General features: G+C 46.9%; 1 protein-coding gene and 1 pseudogene across 7 annotated transcripts in view; one reads left to right on the top strand and one right to left on the bottom strand.

Moving 5' to 3' along the window:
- The window catches only part of ATXN7L1 (ataxin 7 like 1), a 278,155-nt gene that overhangs the window by 53,884 nt on the left and 203,782 nt on the right, over window positions 1–20,489 (top strand). The gene's annotated exons all lie outside the window — the stretch shown is intronic.
- Window positions 624–19,557, bottom strand: LOC140709686 (large ribosomal subunit protein uL13 pseudogene; annotated as a pseudogene).

Below are 20,489 nucleotides of genomic sequence, written 5' to 3'. Positions count from 1 at the left end.
CATTCTCCTGCCTCAGCCTCCCGAGTAGCTGGGACTACAGGTGCCCGCCACCTCGCCCGGCTAGTTTTTTGTATTTTTTAGTAGAGATGGGGTTTCACCGTGTTAGCCAGGATGGTCTCGATCTCCTAACCTCGTGATCCACCCGTCTCAGCCTCCCAAAGTGCTGGGATTACAGGCTTGAGCCACCGCGCCCGGCGGGAACAGCCTTTCAACAAAAGATGATTCATGTCAGCCTTAGACTTTGTAGGAGATAGAAAACACCTTATGCTACTCTAGAAAATCAGGATTACCTGACCTCGTGATCCACCCGTCTCGGCCTCCCAAAGTGCTGGAATTACAGGCTTGAGCCACCGCGTCAGGAGATGGAGACCATCCTGGCTAACACGGTGAAACCCCGTCTCTACTAAAAAAAAAAAAAAAACTAGCCGGGTGAGGTGGCGGGCACCTGTAGTCCCAGCTACTCCGGAGGCTGAGGCAGGAGAATGGCGTGAACCCGGGAGGCGGAGCTTGCAGTGAGCTGAGATCCAGCCACTGCACTCCAGCCTGGGCGGCAGAGCGAGACTCCGTCTCAAAAAAAAAAAAAAAAAAGAATAAAGAAAATCAGGATTACCACTTCACAAGATTGTGGTGTAATCTGAAGAACACAGACCAATAAAAGTTCCTGACCAAAAGTAATAATAGCAAAAAAATAAAAATAAAAAAAAAGATAAGGGGCCAGAGGATCTGTTAATCTCCAGTATTAGCAAGACTCCTCCTTAGAGCTGTGGCTTCCAAGCTATTTTAATCATGCACCCTTATCAGTAAAATTTTTTGGAGCTGGAACCCAAAAGTATGTGTATTTAATTATAAATTACATGCACATACTAGTCTAATACATTACTGATACTATGAAACAAAATTTAAAAGTTAAAAAGGCAAGCTAAAAATAACTAGAACGAGAAGTTTTAATATGTTTCCCCATCCTAATAGATGATCTTGGGCGTATAAAGCTCACTTAGAAACAACTCACTGGGAGGATGGAAATGAGGACTTGGTCATACCATCCACCATTGCTTAGCTATGAGATATTGGGCAAGCTACTTAATTCTAAGCCTTGGTTTCCTCATTTGTAAAGTGGTAATAAAAATACTACAATTTCCCTGGCTTCCTCATCATAGGGTGGCTGTGAGAATGAAGGTGTTTTATAAACTGCAGGGCGCTCAGCACTCAACATGCAAACTCAATTGTGTGACCAATTAGTCACCTCCATGCCCCAGCCAATAACTTCTCCCCTAGTTTATTCTGTCACCCTAGATATCCTTCCTGTGGGTCATAAGAAGTAATGATGCAAAGGTGGACAAGTGAAGCAGTGAAAGTCTCTCATCCTTACTTAGAAAGAGAGACAAAACCATAAAGCAACCCAGGCCCAAATTCTGCAGCTAGTCAGTACCATCCTCTCCATTCACAGGAGAGCACCTTTCTCCCTACAGCTCCAAGGGTGTTATGTTATCCACACTATAGACGTTATGGATTTATTTTTGGAGACAGGGTCTTGCTGTGTTGCCTAGGCTGCCTTAAACTCCTGGGCTCAAGGAATCCTCCCACATCAGGCTCCCAAGTAGCTGGAGCTCCAGCTGTGTGCCACTGCGCCCAGCTGACATTATGGATTTCGAGAAAGTAAATCTATTGTTGAGAAGCAGCAATGTTGTTCCTGAGACTCGAAGAATTTCAGTGTGTCCAGCTGAAGAAAAGGGAAGGGCTCTATGACTTCAGCAAGACAATTATGTGGGCTGCCTGGTGGCAAGTCACTAAGCCCTACAGCAGTGTCACTGAAAGGTGTCTGGGGCTTACACGCTTGGAGTATGTGCAATGTCACCATATAGCAAAACTGCATTTCTGGATCAACCAAAGTAGAGGATTAATTATGCAAGGGGAAAATAAGATGTTCCAAGTACCAGTTAAAGGAAGTGTTGTGAGCACAGGAGCAATAATCACAGTTAACTGTACTGCGCACTTGCTTTATACCAGTCTGTGCCATGTGAGATCCCATTTAATCCTCACTGTTTCCATTTCCATTTTGCAGTTAAAGAAACTGAAGGTGAGAGAGGTTAAATAGCTTGCTCACAATCATGGTGGAGCCACAATTCAAATTCAGATTGCTGTCTCCAAAACCTATACCAGAAACCACCCTACTCTTCCACCTATCAAATGAGTTCTACATTTTCATCTTTGTTAGTGACTCCTGTCTCTGATATCCATATAACCAATCTTCTATGCCATTCAACAGGACAAAATTGGAAGGAGACTAGCGATCTCTTGTGCTAGCCACTCTCTTGAGGTTAGGAACCCAGACTCACTGCACAGGATCTTAAAGCAGCAGCAGCAGCAGCAGGTGTGTGTTAGTCAGTTTTTTTGCATGACTATAAAGGAATAACTGAGACTTGGTAATTTATTAAAACAGAGGTTTCAGCCAGGTGCAGTGGCTCACGCCTGTAGTCGCAACACTTTGGAAGGCCGAGGCAGGTGGATCACCTGAGGTTGGGAGTTCAAGACCAGCCTGACCAACATGGAGAAACCCCGTCTCTACTAAAAATACAAAATTAGCCGGGCGTGGTGGCACATGCCTGTAATCAAAGCTACTCAGGAGGCTGAGGCAGGAGAATCGCTTGAACCCGGGAGGCAGAGGTTGCATTGAGCCGAGATCATGCCATTGCACGCCAGCCTGGGCAACAAGAGCAAAACTCTGTCTCAAAAAACAGACAACAACAACAAAAACAGAGGTTTCATTGGCTCACAGTTCTGCAGGCTGTACAGGAAGCATGGCACCAACACACCTGCTTGGCATCTGGCGAAAGCCTCAAGAAGCTTACAATCATGGCTGAAGCCAAAGCAGGAACAGGCATGTCACATGGCGAGCATGGGAGCAAGGGGGTGGAGGGTAGGTCCCAGACTTTTAAACAACCAGATCTCACATGAACTGAGCAACAACTCACTTATCACCAAGGGGATGGTGCTAAACCATTCATGATGGATCCACCCCCGTGATCTCATCACCTCTTAATAGGGCCCACCTTCAACATTGGGAATCATATTTCAACATGAGATATGTTGGTTTATTATAACTGAGTCTTCCAAGGACATGGAGGGAAATATGCAATTAAAAAAACCCAACCCGGCCAAGCGCCATGGCTCACGCCTGTAATCCCAGCAGTTTGGGAGGCCAAGGCGGGCGGATATGACTTCCTGGTGATAGGTACGCTTTGATGATTTTCTTGAATATTAGTTTGAAAGGCTTTGCTTCTATTGCTGTGACCTACAGGCATTAGGATCAGATGGGGTGGAGGACGTCTGAATGAGGCACACATTTTTTTTTAGGAATAAACAGTCTTTACTGGGCTCAGACCAGGAGTTCATGGATTTTGCGGGCCTCTGTGTATTTGTCAGTTTTCTTCTCCACGTTCTTTTCACCCTGTTTCCATAGCCTCATGAGCTGTTTCTTCTTCCGATAGTGTATCTTGGCTTTCTCCTTCCTCTTCTCCTTCAGGGTGGCTGCCACTGCCTGGTACTTACAGCCAACCTCGTGAGCCAGGTGCCCCGTGCAGGCAAACTTTCTTGTAGGCTTCAGATGCATGACTTCGAGGGCAGCAGAAACCACCATCCGCTTTTTGTTGTCATAGGGCGGTGGGATGCCTCAAACAGCTTGAGGGAATCCAGGGCGGTCCGGCCTCGCTTGGTCTCGAGGGACAGCATGCCTCGAGGTCCGCCAGAAGGTGCGGATAGAGGCCGGGAAGTGGTAGGGGCCTCGGGAAGTGGTAGAGGGACCTCGGGGAGGGTTGGTGTTCATCCGCTTGCGGAGGAAGGCCAGGTACTTCAACTTGTTGCTGTAGAAATAGCCAGAAATGTTGATGCCCTCACAGCGCACGACCTCTACCTTCCGGCCCAGCAGTACCTACTTAGCCACAATGGCCGCCAGGCGGCCCAGGACATGGCCTCGACCATTGAGCACCAGGACCTGCCCCTCTGTCATCTTCAGCAGCCCCCTGGGAAAGGATACTTTTTTTTTTTAATCCCAAACACAAGTTAATGCAATTTGCTTTGCTCTAATTTTAAACTTTTTTATTGTTAAGTATCCAGCATATACAAATTTTTTGTTACATAGTCAACCCGGATACAGAAAGCTTCATAAAACAAATGTACAAACTCATATGAGGCCATCACCCTTTGTAGGGTCACCAAGATGCCATTTGTGAACCCCTCCCAGTGACTGATCCCCTCCCCACAAGAGTAACTTTGGTCCTGAAATTTAAAAACTGAATTAAATCCAATGGGTAGGAAACCATAATTCTCAGCAAACTATCACAAGGACAGAAAACCAAACACCGCATGTTCTCACTCATAGATGGGAATTGAACAATGAGATCACTTGGACACAGGGTGGGGAACATCACACCCTGGGGCCTGTCGGCGGGGGGCGGCTGGGGGAGGGATAGCATTAGGAGAAATACCTAATGATACCTAATGTAATTGATGAGTTGATGGGTGCATCAAACCAACATGGCACATACACACCTATGTATCAAACCTGCACGTTGTGCACATGTACCCTAGAACTTAAAAAAAAAAAAAAATCCAATGAGTAGATTAGCTGTCCCCATGTGTTTAACAACAAGGGATAGAGTCATAATCTTTTCTAGCTGCAGTGTTTTGGGGTCCTGAGTGGTTCTGGTACCCCAGTTTTTAGGTAAAGCATCTCCCCTGGGTACATTATGCATTTTTATGCAGCTTTATGCTAGTACATGCCAGCTTCAATGCATACTGCATCTTTGGAGCCTGTAGACTTACCCAGTAGTGCCCAAACTTTTGGGGACCTCCTTCTCTGAATTATCTTAAGTTGGTAAGACAGCTAGATGGTTCCTTTCTTTTAAACCAAAGCTGTGTTAGGACAGCTGATCATTCAGCCTTGAATTTGGGCCATTACAGAGTTAAACCCTGAAAGAGTCGTTTGCTTTCACCTTGAACATTCTAAGAGTGTTTTACTGATTCTAAATCTATTTCAAAAGACAAGGGGCTGGGCGTGGGGGCTCGCATGCTGTAATCCCAGCACTTTGCGGGGCTGAGGCAGGAGGATCCCATGAGGATCCCTGACCAGCATGGCAAAACCCCATCCCTACAAAAAATACAAAAATTAGCGGGGCATGGTGGCACATGCCTGTAGCCCCAGCCACTCAGGAGGCTGAGGCAGGAGGATTGCTTAAGCCCAGGAGGCAGAGGTTGCAGTGAGCTGAGATCTCTCCACTGCACTCCAGCCTGGGCAACAGAGTGAGACCCCCATCTCAAAAAAAATTTTTTTAATTTAAAAAGACGAAGATTTTAGCCCGGGCAGCTTGTTAAATTGAGAGTCTGGTATCCAGCACTCACCAGGATGCTTTTGGAATGCTTGTGAAACCTCAGTGATTTTCTTACAGCTTCATTTGATTTTATATTACTTTTAACTTCTTATTTGGAAATAATTTCAAATTTCCAAAAACATCAAAAATAAGAATAGCACAAAGAACGTTCTATAGCCTTTACCCAAATTCAACATTTATTTATTGAAACAGGGTCTTGCTGTGTTGCCCAGGCTAGAGTGCAGGGGTGCAGTCATAGCTCACTGTAACCTGGAACTCCTGGCTCAAGCAATTCTTTCACCTCAGCCTCCGGAGCAGCTGAGACTGCAAGTGTATACCACTGCATCAGCTAATTTTTTAATTTTTGGGGTTGGGGGGAGGCAGATAGAGGTCTTGCTGTGTTGCCCAGGCTGATCTCAAATTCCTGGCCTTGAATGTTGCTCCAGCCTCAGCCTCCCAAGGTGCTGAAATTGTAGGTATGAGCCATTGCCCTGGCCCAACTATTGTTAACATTTTGCTCCATTTGCTTTGTCCTTCTGTTTCTTGGAGATAGGCAATGGGAGAGAGAGAGACCGATCCAGATGTATTTTTAATAGTCGCACATAATATTTTTCTGAACCATTTGAGGGCAAATTACATTCTTTGTGGTATTTTACCAATTACTTCAGTGTATGTGTCCTAAGAATAGGAATATTCTCTTACATAACCTCAGTACAGTTTTCAACTTCAGTAAATATAACATGCAAGCATTTACTTTAATATAATCAGAAGAAAAAACCACCAACAGACAGTGGTTTATTTTTTTCTACACACTGAGCAGTAGGCTTCCATTTTCGTGTGGTTTGCATACAGCAATCTTCAAGTCTAATTGTTTCAATCTTATTGAAATTGCTTTCTCCTGTATCAACAATAGGTAGAGGGTGCACATTGACATCTCTGTTTTCAATCAAATGTTTGTTTACTTTCTGCCCTCATTAGGGTCTCTAAACACATCAGAGAGATAATAAAAATAAATATCCCATCCGCTCCCAGGCCTTGGAAATGAGAGAGTAAACACTAGTATAATTTAACACTTTCCTAGTCCACTGGGAAAATGTTGCCTTTTTATGTCTATGGCCCTTGAGGAGGAGAAGCTCTCCGTTAAATAAAATATGCTTTGTATCCTCTTCGCTGACCTTCCCCTCCTTGACTACTTTCACCGGAACCCCGCCTGCTGGGGTAAAGTACTGATAAGTGACCCATGCCTGTTCCCCCTGTATTCTAAATTCAGTGGTCAATGTTTGTGACAGCTGTCATCAGCTGCATCTCACTGTGCTCCCCGCGCTCTGCAGGGTTCTCGGCTTAGAGAACTTAGCTTAGAACTCCTTAGAGTTCTTGGCTTGTCCCGCATAGGAACGAACCTTCCAGAACATTCCAGCTCCCAACTGAAGGTGAGACAGCACAGACTTTTCCCACTGGGGCCTCCCCTTGGGCCAGGAACAGGTACGGTGAGGGTGGCAGCGATATTGGGAAACTTCTTGGCAGCTGGGCCCCTTCCCTGAGGGCTGCGGGGAAGGGAGCATTACAGGAGTGCTGTGCTTGGAAGTTTTCAGCAGCAGGAAAATCACATTTATAGGTTCTGAATCTGAACCATTTCACACTGAGAATTTTGCAATACTTCGTCTTTCTCCTCCTCCACCCTACCCTCTCATTTTGAGTTGCTTTGTCACCCCATTTCTCCTGTTAAAAGCTAGTGTATATAAAAATCTCAAGGCAGTGCATCCTTAAATTGTTTTCTATCAGAGTTTTCTAAAAGCAGTTTAAAATTCAGCCAGTGCCCTTCTCAGATTCTCCCCGGCCTCCAGACCCTCTCCCCAGAACAACCTCTTTAAAATCTTTTTGTTATTTTTTCTGGTGTTGACCTCTCTAAATTAGATGCTTAGACTGCATTCCTGATTTATTGGTTTTAAACACTATCTACTGACTTCCCGTTAGAAGAATTTGGCCCTCTTGTACCACCCACCCTCACTTCTCCTCCCCATCCTCCCAGTAAAGCTATACAGGTGGGCAAAATTCATGGTCAGTGTTTACAGTATGATGGTGATTTAAATATTATTCACTAATGAGCCAATTATTGTACTGGGATTCGGTTTCCTTTCTTTTATAACTTTTTGTTTTTCTTTTAGTTAATAATCGCCCTTAAAAGACTGCTTTTTCTACGAGATACCCATTGCACATTCTCCCAAATGCCTACCAGTGGCATCTGCCAAACGCTCACAAGCATCCTGTGAACTCTCGGTCCCCAACTCCCGAATCCTCCACCTCCTGCTCCAGCCTAGACTTGTCATTCCCTAGGCAAGCTGCCGAGCATCATGCAGGGACTTTCTTTCGCTGTGCCTCTGAGGCTTAGATCCCTGTTTTTATTGGACCTATTTCTTCCTACTTTTTAGTTTGTCCATTTTAGGGGAGAGTACATCCTATGACAGCTTCCTGAGAAAGTGCCTGGGAGGCAAAGTTTTTAATGCCATGTGGGTCTGAAAGTGCCTTTGTCCTTCCCTCAGTCTGAATTTGGTTAGTTGGGTATAGAGTTTTCAGCTGAAAATAATTTCCCCTCCAACTTTTGAAGCTAACACTTCACTGCCTTCCAGCTTCTGGTGTTACTAATGAAAAGCCCAGTGCCATTCTGAGTCCTTGATGCAACCTGCTTTTCTCTCTGGAAGTTTATGAGCTATCCTCTTTATCATTTTTTTTAAAAAGCTAAGTGATCTCAGTGTAGAACATTTAGGGGTTTCAGAATCACACAACTCTTAATAATAAGGTAGAAAGTCAGCCTGCAGTGTACATACCTTTTCCTAGAGCCAAGCACAAAATGCAAATGTGAGATTTCAATGATTTCTGACTCTCAGATGGTCTTGCACCTGGTACTTCTCCCCCTCTTCACTCCATAATACCTGGTTCTTCAGGCACAAGTAAGCAGTTTTCAGAATGTCTGAGAGAGAGGAAATGAACACCTTTATATCCATGTAAGAGTGATTTCACATCTTTTCCCTGAAGAGGCAAAACTGAGGTGGGGACAGAGGAATAGGAGAGCATTGTGGGTCCCACTCCCCAGAAAGGACCAGTCCCATCTGCTGCCCCCCACCCTGTCTTAGCAGCAGTTCCATTTCTTATATGTTTTCAGTAAATAGTAAATGATATTTTGTAACAGTCCTATGAACTGATTGTTCTAGACTGGCAATTTCTGTGAAACCAAGTAATAAATACAAAGCCCCAGGAGGAAGCCATTCAGAACATTCTCTTCTTATTTAAAGAATTTATTTGTACATGAGATTTTCTGTATCTTTTCTGAATGTTTAGCCATGAGGAGTGAGAGACAACTTAAAATGTTATCTTTTAAATTCTGCAAGTATTTTGCAACTCTGTCAATCCCCTTTCTGACTCTTCTGCCCTCCTTTCTCATACATGATTCTTCCTCACATGTATTTTAAAGGATTTCTAAGCATTGGAGTCAATAAGCCCCTCTAATGAGGAAGGAATTAAGAAGTAGAAGAAAAAACTAAAAACAAAAAGCAACTGCCTGAAAGTCAAGTAATCATAAAGTACCTATTAATAACCTAAAATATGTAAATATAATCCAATAGTTATGCTAATGTATATAGGCATCCTAGCTTTCCTATTCCTCAGACATAGACCCTGGGGGGGAAAAAAAAAAACCATCCTGCTGGAAAACACTGAATTGATAGTTTCTCTCCCTTCTCCCTATCCCCTTCTTCAACAACATCATCATCATCACAATCATCATTGCCACCAAAGCTTCAAGTGGTAGGAGCCGGGGCAAAGATAAAGTTTATTGAGTTTTTAAAAGCTCACTGAGGTGAGGATAGTGAATTGCCAAGTCAGTTTCAGGGGGTCCATCAGCACAGCTGCTGGCATTGGGATCACAGTTGGAGGCCGAGTGAGAGAAAACACTGGATGGTCCCCAGGTAGAGAGGATACATCCTGAAGGGCAGGGTCTGAGCACCTGATGGATGTGGGACCCTACAGAGAATGGGGACTGCTGTGAAGTTGGTTTTATTAGACTGATTTCCTGAGGATGACATCTCCTCTGGAAGGACAACTTTTGTGTAAGGTGAAATGGAGAAGAGAGGAAGAGAAGATTGAGGCTAGAGGGGCATTAAAAAGAAAGATTTGAGACTCGGAAGGGTGGGACTCATACTGGTGGGAGGAAATTGGAGTCCAGGATAGATGGAGAAATTATCAGAAAACACCCAGCTATCTCAAGTTCAGAATTCAAGTTCGGATAATGACATCCTAGGATACTGGGGGGAAAAAGAGAGAGAGAAAGAGAAAATTGCTTTTGGTAAGTTTAGCAGAGTTAGAAAAGGAGAGGTCCCAAAAAACAGAAAGCGGCCAAATGATTTTCTGGTTTCCAGAAAAGGGGAAAAAAAAAAACTTAGTTTCAGAATTTACAGATAAAGGAAGAGTCTAGTGTGCATTGTTAAAATTATAGATCGTGAATACTAGAAAAGAAGGTAGTGAACACCAGGAGCCAACCTGGGTTTACTAAGAACTGTGTACACCAGAGAAATCCCATCTCCTTTTCTCCTGGGCTGGGAGGCCAGGGAATATAGATATAGTGTCTCTGGTTTTAACAAAGCATTTGGCAAAAGTCTGTCATGTATGTGGAAAAGATGGAATCCACATGAAGTCATACAGGTAGGTAAATTCTTAACAGGTTGAAAGGCGGTATCTGTGGAGAAGTCAGTGAGAGCAAGGATCTTTGTTTTGGTGGTGGGGTGGTTTAGTTTGGTTTGGTTTGGTTTGGTTTTGTCTTGTTTTTGAGACAGGGTCTCACTCTTTCACCCAGGCTGGAGTGCAGGGGCACAATCACAGCTCACTGCAGCCTCGACCTTCCAGGCTTAGAGGATCCCCCACCTCAGCCTCCGAAGTAGCTAGGACCACAGTGTGTGCCATGCCCAGATAAACTTTTGTGGTTTTTCTAGAGACAGAGTTTCCTCATGTTGTCCAGGCTGGTCTTGAACTTCTGGGCTCAAGTGACCCGCCCGCCTCAGCCTCCCAGAGTGCTGGGATTACAGGTGTGAGTCACTGTGCCCAGCTAGATCTTTGTTTATCACTGATGAATTCCTGGCACCTACAGCAATGCCACAGTGGGTGCTTAGTAAATATCTGTACAGTGAGTGGGCCGTAACTGAGCCAGAGGGACAGCTATAGGGAAATGTTACAGACTTCTTTCCTGCCCCTGTCCTGCTTCGTTTCATATTAAGGACTCGAGTAAAGACGTTGATGATGTGCTCAGTAAAGTTTGTGGAGAACAGAAAGCTAAGCCTGAAAACTAGTATGGAAACTGACAGAATCAAGACCCGAATATCTTGCTAGTCTAAGTTACATCTCTCAAGATCTAAAAGTTTAACAGGAATATATGTAAACTACTATTCTTGAGACTTGGAAATCAACTGAACAGGTACAAGAAGGGGAGATATAACTTAAGAAACTTTACTTTTAAGTTCATGTGTTTTCATTGACTCCAAACTTAGTGTTAATACGGGTTATTAATATAACCCGTATTATGAGGCCCATTTCAGCCATCCGTGTTTGGATTCATCAGTTTCAGCAAATGCTTGCTGCAGGCCTGCTCTGTGCCAGGGAGCTGGTTGTATACAGAGACAGACATCCCCATCAACCCCAGGATAGGAGATGAGCACTAAGGTTGAGGCAAGGGTAGCATCCAGTGGGGCTTGAGAAGGGAGCAGGGTGCCTCCCTGTGCCTGGGGTGGGGAGCTCTTCACAGGGCAGGGGAGCTCTTAGGCTGAGACCCAGAAAACAGGAGGGAAAGGGGCAGCTGGCAGAGGAGACAGTTTGTCTGAAGACAAGGTGTGGGGGCCATTGAGAGTGGTCTGTTCAGTGAGCTGTCTGGGACTTAGCCTGTGAGGGAAAGAGGAGAGGTGGCTGAGGTAGGTCAGCAGGGAGGCCTTGGCCCACCAGGAGCTGTGGGGCCAGGGGAGAAATGCAGGCCCCAGGACGCGGCACTCTTGGTTTCCTCCTACCTCCTGGGCTATTCCAACTCAGAGTCCTTTGCTAGTTTCTGCTTCTCCCAGTCTCAGCTTTGGAGTGCCCCAGGCTCAGTCCTTGGCCCTCTTCTCTTCCCATATATACTTTTATTCCTTGCTGCCCTCATCCAGCCCCATGACTATAAATGCATTCTATTTGCATACATGTCCCAGACTCCTGTCAGCAGCCTGGGCTTTTCTCCTGAACTCAGGACTCAGACGTCCCACCACCTTCTTGACATCTCCAGCATTTAACATGTGAAAAACTGAATTGTTAGATTACTTCCTGTAATAGTTTGCGAGGGCCGCCACAACAAAGTACCACAAACTATATGGCTTAAAATAACAGAAATTCTTTCTCTCTCAGTTCTGGAGACCAAAAGTCCAAAGTCAAGATGTTGGTAGGGCTGCACTCTCTCTGAAGGTTCCAGGGCAGAATCTGTTGCATGCCTTCCTCTTTGCTTCCAGTGTGGCTGGCCATACTTGGCTTTCCATGTCTTGGAGCTGCGTCACTCCCGGCTCTGCCTCCTTTATCGCGCAGTGTTCTCCCTGTCCACCTTCACATCACCTCCAGGCCTGTCTGCGTCTCTTCTCCTCATCTTATAAGGACCCCAGTCATATTGGATTGAGGCCTACCCTAATGACCTCATCTTAACTTGATCACTTCTGCAGAGACCTTGTTTCCAAGTGAGACCACATTCACAGGTACTGGGGATAGGACTTCACTATGTCTTTTCAGGGACCCCGCAACTTTCTTCATCTGTAGCCTTTCTAGGTTAGCTGATAGCCACTTCATTCTTCAGTTGCTTTGGATGGAACTGTTGGCATCATCCTTGACTCCCATCTTTTTCTCCCGTCCACATCTAGTCCACCAGGAAACAGGTTAGGTTCAAAACCAACTGCTTCCCCCACCTCCACTTCTGCTGCCCTGATCTGAGCCACCATCACCTAAATTACTATAAAAGCCAAGTATCAGTTCATGTCACTCCTCTGCTCAAAAGCCTGCACAGCTTCCCACGCCACTCAGAGTCACTGCTACAGCCTTTCCGCCGCCCCCATGCCATCCCCGGCTTCAGTGCCCTCTACGCTGGCTCATGTTGGCTCCTGCACACAGGCTAGCTTCTTTGCTCTCCCTCATATGTCCTAGACTCTCCCCTTCTCTGGACCTTTGTGCTAGCTGTTCCCTCTGTGCGGAACACCATCCCCTAGATGTGCTCCAGCCTCACAATCTACCTTCTCACGTTATTCTAGTCTGCTCAGATATCACCTTCTCAGTGGCATCCTTTTTACAATTCCAGCCAGCCTTCCCACCCAGCCTTCCCAGTTCCAGTGGTTTTTTTTTTTTAGTAACACTTTTCCCTTTCTATACCAGACATTGTGGGGAATATGTATTGTTTGTTATTTGTCTCACCTGTTAGCATGTGATGTCTACAAGGCAAGGGGCTTGTCAGTTTTGGTCACTGGTGTTTCCCAAGTACCTAGAGCAAGGGAGAGTCAGGACTGGGCCCAGGTCTCCCTGGCTCCAAGGCCATCCTCTGGCCGCTGTGAAAGACCACTTTGAACTATGCAAGGGTAGATCTCTCCGACATCACATCTCGTTTATCCTCCCTGCCCTGTCTTTTGCCATTGTCCTCAGTGACTTCAGTATCTCTGTGAGCCTACTTGCTAAAATAGAAATTTTAAACTGTACAGAAAGAACATGGTGTTATGTTCAAGAGATGAAGTCTGGGCTGGGTGTGGTGGCTCACACCTGTAATGCCAGCACTTTGGGAGGCCAAGGCTGGAGGATCGTTTTGAGTCCAGGAGTTCGAGGCCAGCCTGGGCAACATAGTCAGACCTCGTCTCTACAAAAAATTTTAAAAATTAGGTGGATGTGGTGGCATGTGCCTTTTGTCCCAGCTACTCGGGAGGCTGAGTTGGGAGGATCACTTGAGCCCAGGAGGTCAAAGCTACAGTGAGCTATGATAGCATAAATGTACTGCAGCCTGGGCAACAGAGTGAGACCCTGTCTTGGGGGGGAAAAAAAAGGAGTCTGGAGCCACTCACAGAGCAAGTAAGCATAGGCACCTCACTTCACCTCCCTGTGCCTCAGTTTCCTCATCTATCAAAAGGAGATAATCATGCTACCTTACCTCGAAGGATTTCTGTGAGGGCTAAGTTAATATATGTAACCGCTTACCATGGAAACAGTGAGTACCATGTCAGTATCATTGTAAGAATATATATTTGAACCTCAAGGACACTATGTAAATGAAATAAGCCAGTCATAAAGGACCAATACTGCCTGATTCCACTGATATGAGGTATCTAAGATAGTTGACTCGTAGAAGCAGAGCATAGAATAGTTGAGTGCCAGGGGCCGGAGGAAGGAAGAAGTGGGGTTGCTGCTCAGTGGGTGTGGAGTTTCAGTTGTACAAGCTGAGTCAGTTCTAGAGATCTGCTTTACAACAATGTGCTTATGGTTAACCATACTGTACTGTACACTCACAAATGTGTTAAGAGGGTAGATCTCATGTTATGTGGGGCTCTTTAAACCACAACTTGTTTTTTAAAAAGGATGTAATATATTAGTCACTAACCCTTTGTTTTACTGAATTTTCTCAAGGTTAAGGGACTTACCCAAGTGCTCGCAGCTTGCTAATGAAAGAGGGTGACAAGAGTGAAACCTCTGACTTCCAGGGCTCTTTGCCCTGCTCCAAGTCAGGCATCAGTCCTGTCCGTCAAAATCCAGATTATCAAAGGACCATAGTATAAAAGGGCTCTGCAATATGGGGAGGTGCATCCACCCTTCCTTGGGAGAAACGCCTCACATGTTGGCTTCATAAAACTCTTCTATGCCCCATAGGTTGGGCAATGAGAAATAAATAATCCAGACAGTGGTGTTTTTGATAGGTGGCTAGAGCTTCCCAAACAGGGGGAGTAAACAAAAGAACCATCTTAATTTCAAGCTTCATTAGAACTACCAAAGACTGAAAGTCATTTTTCAAAATGGTGGGTGGTGCCAGGGCTCTATCCCCACCTGGAAGGGGCACTTGATCTGTAAAAGCAGCAAAAATAATTGTGTCTTTTATGTCACTTGGGTAGAAGCTCCTGTCCCAATTAATTCTTATCTCCTCCTCCCTTTATATATATGCTTGGGCTAAGTGACATCCTAGCAGTTTCTTGTTTTGTTTTCTCTCTTCTTAACAAGGAATTCTCTCTGCTTAGGCATTTTAGGTGCTGATTTTTCTCATGTCCCAGAGATGCTTCTAATTAGTTGATGCTTCCTTCCCATAATAGTTCACCACAAAGAGTGGGTTTGTACTGGAGGAGGGAGCAATTTTGTCATCTTGTCAAAGTGCCGCTGATCAGGTTGACTTTCCTGAGTGCTCATTCATTTTCCACCTCTCTGGAAATGGAAGCAGCAAGCAGCAAGCTCCTTGCTGAGTGGAGCTGGAAGTTGCTGGGTTTTGCTGTCTCCCCAGTGCTCCCCAGCACCCTTTGATGAAATGCTGCCTCGGAGCCTTTGCAGTAGAGCTTACTAGAGAAATTATCTTTTCCTTTCGCATCAGTGGAAAAACACTCGGCTGGGGACAATATGGCAAAAGCATGCCACTGTCACCTTGTCCCTGAGTAACCTGGCACCCACCAGGGCTGCCTGCAGGTCCTTGTGTGTCCCAGGGAGAAGGTATATAAAGGCCTCTTCCTTTTGCCGCACTCTAGGAGCACAGTGACCCTCCAGGCCAAGGACAGTGCTGTATTCTTGGGTGGTTCTGACATTGCAGAAAGAGTCTGTGGACACTAGAGATCCAAGAATTATCTTCCAGTGCTTCCGAGCTAGAAGGAGATGCTGGTTCGGGCCTTCTTTAAGGACTTGGATCAGTTAGCTTTTGCTATGCAACAAACCACCCCAAAACTCGATGGCTTCAGACAGTAAACGTTACTTACTATGATCCTGTGGGTCTTCTGGGTGTTTCTTCTGGTGTGGATAGCACAGCCCAGGCTGGATGGGCAGAGAGGCCCTCCCTCGCCTGTCTGGTGGTTGGGAGGCTGCTCGGTCTGGAGAGGTCTGGGCAGGAACAGCTCACTCGTGCTCCATGTGGGTCTGTCCGTGCCACTGCAGCCCAGAGGCTTTCCACTGAGGGTTCCAAGGAGAACAAGAGAGGGCACACAAACCCAGTGCAGAAGTATTTTGTAAGTATCTGTCATGTTTGCTGATGGTCTGTTGGCCAAAGTACATCATGTGACTGAGCCCAGAATCAATGTGAGAAGAGGGCACCCAAGGGTGTGAAGATAGGAAGGTGTAAACAACTGGGGGACCATCCCTGCAACAGTCTACCCAGGAGTGCCGCATCAGAAGGCGTGTCCTGTTCTCACCCTGCATGGGTTTGTGTCAGTGTGGGGCGGCTCTTTCAAGGAAGAAATGAAAGGCTCTTTTGAGGCAGGGAAGCACAGTGGAGTTTGACACACGGTGTTCAAATTCTGCCCAGCAGTGTAACATCGGGCAGGTGACTTGACTTCTCTAAAGCCTGGGTTCTTCACCTCTAAGCTGGGTCTGGTCAAGTCTCCCTCATGAGGTTCTTCAGGACACTAACTGATGTTTGTGGAGCAGGGTGTGTGGCATGTGGTCAGCACCCAATGTAGCTGGCATTGTGGCGGGGCAGCAGAAAGGCGGCTATGTTGGGAAGTTGGACAGTGCCAACTCCTGGGACAACAGGTCGTCATCCATGCACTGGACCCCTGGATGGCAGTGTGCCCCGGCCCAGGAGGCCAGGTGAAGATGGCAAAAGGGAAAAGGAGGCTCTGCTGGCTTCTTGCAGGCTAAAGCCCTGTTCACATATTTGTTGTTTAAAATTGAAACAAGTCACCCTTTCTTGGTTGTACATCCCCCAGAGCAACTGCCAGTTGACTTCCACACCGTATTTTTTCCCCAGAGCTTTCACTCCTTGTCAGAGGCGTCAGACACTGCAGTGCTTCCCACGTGGCTTCTCTGTGCCTTTGACTCTGTTGCTGGGTCCTCCTGGACACTTCCTCCTGACTCACCTCTTACCTCTGCGAGCGTTCCTCTCAGCTTCCTTCACTGGCCCCTTCCCTCCTCTCATCTTCTTGTTATTTATTGGTGTTCCCCAAATTCTAGCCTTAACCCTATTGTCAGACAACACTGTTTCACAGGGAGACTCTGCACAACCCCAGCTTGGCCCCCGCCTGCTCACGATGTCCCCACTCTGTCTCTCTGGCCCCAGCTTACCTCTTGGACTGCAGATCAGTTTCTCACACTCAGTAGGCTGCAAAACAAAGCTCTCTTCCCCATATGTCCTCAGTCTGCTCGGGCTGCTATAAGAAAGTACCATAGCCTGGGTGGCTTAAACAACAGAGATTTCTTTCTCACAGTTTTGGAGGCTGACACCCATGATCAGGGTGCCCGCGTGGCGAGTGGACAGGTGCTCTCTGGGCAGAGAGAGCCCTGGGTCTCCTCCTCTCCTTACAAGGGCACTAATCCCATCATGGAGCTCCACTTTCAGGTCCCCATGTAAACCTCATCATTCCCCAAAGGTCCCATCTCCTAATACCACCTCACTGGGGGCTAGGGCCTCAGCACGTGAGTCCAGGGGAACACAGTTGTGTCTCTAGCACCATGTAACCTACATTCCCATCTGTCTTCCCCTGTTCCCAGTAAGCCAAGCCAGGAAGCTCTAAGTCATTTCCCACAGTGGTCAGTTCCAAATAAATGTCTCTCGGGTCCTGCGTCCTCTCTGTCCCTGCATCCCCAGACCCTGCAGCAGCCCTCTCACCTCCAGGCGTGTTCCAGCAAGCTCAGCATTGCTTCCAAAACAAGCACCCCATCACTGCTCTCTGCATTCTCTCTCTCATACTCATGAGCACATGGCAAAACCCTGCCTCGCACCTCTCTGGCCTTATCTCTTGCCCTTCCCCCCAGCATCCTCATTCCCTGCTACACTCACCCACCTGTGGCACCCTCACCAGGCCAGCACGTCTCACTGCACTGCGTTTGCTCTTGCTGTTCCCACGACCTGGGCTACTCCTCCCCCTGCGACTGCCTGGAAGCTTATGCTCATCTGTCAGGAACCTACTCTGGGGTTATCCTGGTGAAGCTCTCCCTGCCCTCTGCCGCAGCATGAGCCACACACATGTCCTGTTTATCATTTGCCAAGTGTACTGTGGGCTTGTGAGTCTTGGCCTGTCTCCTTTCATGATCTGTGAGCTCCTTGAGGCCATAAATCATCACATTCATTTCTCTGTACCCCAGTGTCTAGCATACAGTCAATGACAATAAATAAGTGTTGGATAAATGAGTGAGTAGATGAGGGCAGTGGGTGAGACCAACAACCTCCTGTTTCCCACACTGAGTTACCCCAGGTTCCCCATTGGCACAGGTGCCACTAGCTGCCAGCCCCTGAACTTCCTGCATATCCAACTTACCAAGTCCTGGAGCAGCTAGTGTTCTCCTTCCCACCCTACAGCACTAAGGCCCCTGGCAAGCTCTCACCCGCCCCCAGGAAGGCCCCTCATAGGGAAAGCCCTTGGCACCTTAGCCAGAGCTCATGGCTCCCTCCTCTAGCACGCTTTGCCCTTTCTGCCTGTTTAATCATGTCACTTTATGCCATCCCATTCTCTTAACTGTCTGGCTCAGGTTAGCCCTTTATTACATCAGCTCACTCTGCTGTCCGGCTCGTTCATTGTGTTAAGTGTATATGTTGTTGTCCTAGCTGATCCTCATTGTAGACAGGAGCTTCTGTTCTTTATTGGTTCTTGGACATTTGGTAAATGCTACACCACGGGTATTTATTCATAACTGACCTCAGAGTTCTTGTTACTTCCCTGACTGCCTGTCTCCCTTTCTCCCAGCTGCCCTCCTCTTTAAAAAGGCACAGTGTCCTAAGAGTTAAGATTCAGCAGACTTGAGTTCAGGTTTTGGCTCCAGCATTCCCATACTGTGAGACTGGGAGCCAACAGCTTAACCTCTTTGAGCTTCTATTTCCTTATCTATAAAATGGAGATAATGTCACCCCTGCAGGGCTGCTGTGAGGATTAAATGAAATAATCAATGAACAGCACTTAGCACAGTACCTAACATGGAGTAAATACTCAATAAATGCCAGCTGCTGTGATTGATGTTTTTTCAATAATATTATTTTATCAATAAATCTTTCCCTTAAGGATCTGTCATAGACTAGCCCCAGGCAAGCACCTAACACATGGAATAAGTGTTTGTAGAAATGTCAGGCGAGCACGCAAATTTATTTCTAGGGCTTCCCTGAAATGCTTCCCCTTCCTTGTTAGTTGGAATGAGAGGCTAGTTTTCCCTAAGATGTTTCCACTCATCTCCAACAAGAGCTTCCTTCTTATGAACACAGCCCATGTTCTGAACCTTCTCTTGGGGCAGGGTGGGTTATGCTGGCTCTTCACCCATACACGCACATGTCTGGACAGCCAGGCTTAGGAGTCCCTTCTTAATCTGGCCTTTTTGGAAGCAAGACAGCTAGACCCTTCCCTTCTATTCATATCAGATTTTAGGGTTTGCTTTCCTGGTTTGATTTGGTCTCAGCATGGCTGTCACCTGTCTTGAAGGGCTTTTCTGGGAAGACACCCTGAGGGACCTGACAGGGCATCCAGGAAGACTCTGCTCCAAGGCCAGGAAAGGAAGCTGGGCCCCTACTTCTAGCCTCTAGAGCTTGGCCAGGCAGAGGGATGCCCATTTCTCTCCCTCTGGCCAAGGCTGGTAGAAGTCCTCCCCACTGAGAGTCAGGGAGGGGACAGGGACACAAACCCTATTGAACACAGCTCTTGGTCCCTTACCTGTGGAAGGTTCCTTCCTGGACCACTTAGCCATCTCAGAGAGGGGACAGTATTATAGTCCCATGTCTGATCACTGGAGAGGCAAATCAAGCACATGATTCTCACCCCTGAGCCTTCCCTATTCCAGTTCATAACTGGGTGGAAATAGATAAAAATCATAGACTGTTCCTATGGGAAGGTACCCTTGGGGAAGTCTAGGCCAGTGCTGGGTTGAACAGCTACATTAAAGTTACCTGAAAAGCTTTGTTCCAAAATGCCGATTCTTGCAATGGGTGCATATCCAGAATTTCCGGTTCAGTCAGGCTGGCTGGAATGCAGTCATCTGTCCCCTAAGAGCTCCTGAAAGATTCCAATGCACAGTTAGGTATGGACCCACTGACCTGTCCCATTGCCTTATCTCTTTTTTTTTTTTTTTTTTTTTTTGAGACAGAGTCTCGCTCTGTCTCCCAGTCTGGAATGCAGTGGCGCCATCTCGGCTCATTGCAACCTCCGCCTTCCAGGTTCAAGCAATTCTGCCTCAGCCTCCTGTGTAGCTGGGACTACAGGTGCCAGCCACCACGCGCAGCTAATTTTTGTATTTTTAGTAGGGATGGGGTTTCACCATGTTGGTCAGGCTGGTCTTGAACTCCCGACCTCAGGTGATCTGCCAACCTCAGCCTCCCAAAGTGCTGGGATTACAGGCGTGAGCCACCACACCCGGCTCCCACTGCCTTATCTCACCAGTAAAGATATAGGGTGTTCTAGGGCCCCAGAGAGGTCTCATGCCTTGAAAAGTTAGTGATAAAGGCCCAGAGCACCAAGGATACTGCTCAAGTTCTGCCACCTTCTCACAACAGCCAGGGCTGGAGCCGTGCCTCCACTGGATAGGACCCTGGACATCAGGGTGGGGCCAGCAGAGGAGCACTGACTCATGAGGTCCCAGTAGGCCACATTCCCAGGGGAGCTGAGAAAGAGCTAGGGCAGAGAACAAGGGCCCTCGGCCATTTCTTTCAGAGCCCTGTGGTGTGGATACATGGATGCCGTCTGCCTTGGCCCACTGCTCTTCCTGGCCTCCCATGGCAATACAGGGGCCACTCTACAACCCACCATTGCTGGGCAGGTGCAGAGTAAAGCCCGTGTGTTGCATTGAGTCCTGTTAAGAGTCTAAGTGGGGCTGGCTGATGGATTTGACACAGGGGTAGAAAGTAGACGTGGGACAAAGTCTGAGTTTACCAATACGGGCAACTCCAAGTCCTGAATAGATTGAAGGGGTTTTGTTTTCTCATGTGGGCATTTGAAC

This window comes from Chlorocebus sabaeus, chromosome 21 (genome assembly GCF_047675955.1).
Source record: "Chlorocebus sabaeus isolate Y175 chromosome 21, mChlSab1.0.hap1, whole genome shotgun sequence".
NCBI lineage: Eukaryota > Metazoa > Chordata > Mammalia > Primates > Cercopithecidae > Chlorocebus > Chlorocebus sabaeus.
This window is presented reverse-complemented; position numbering and strand designations above follow the sequence as displayed.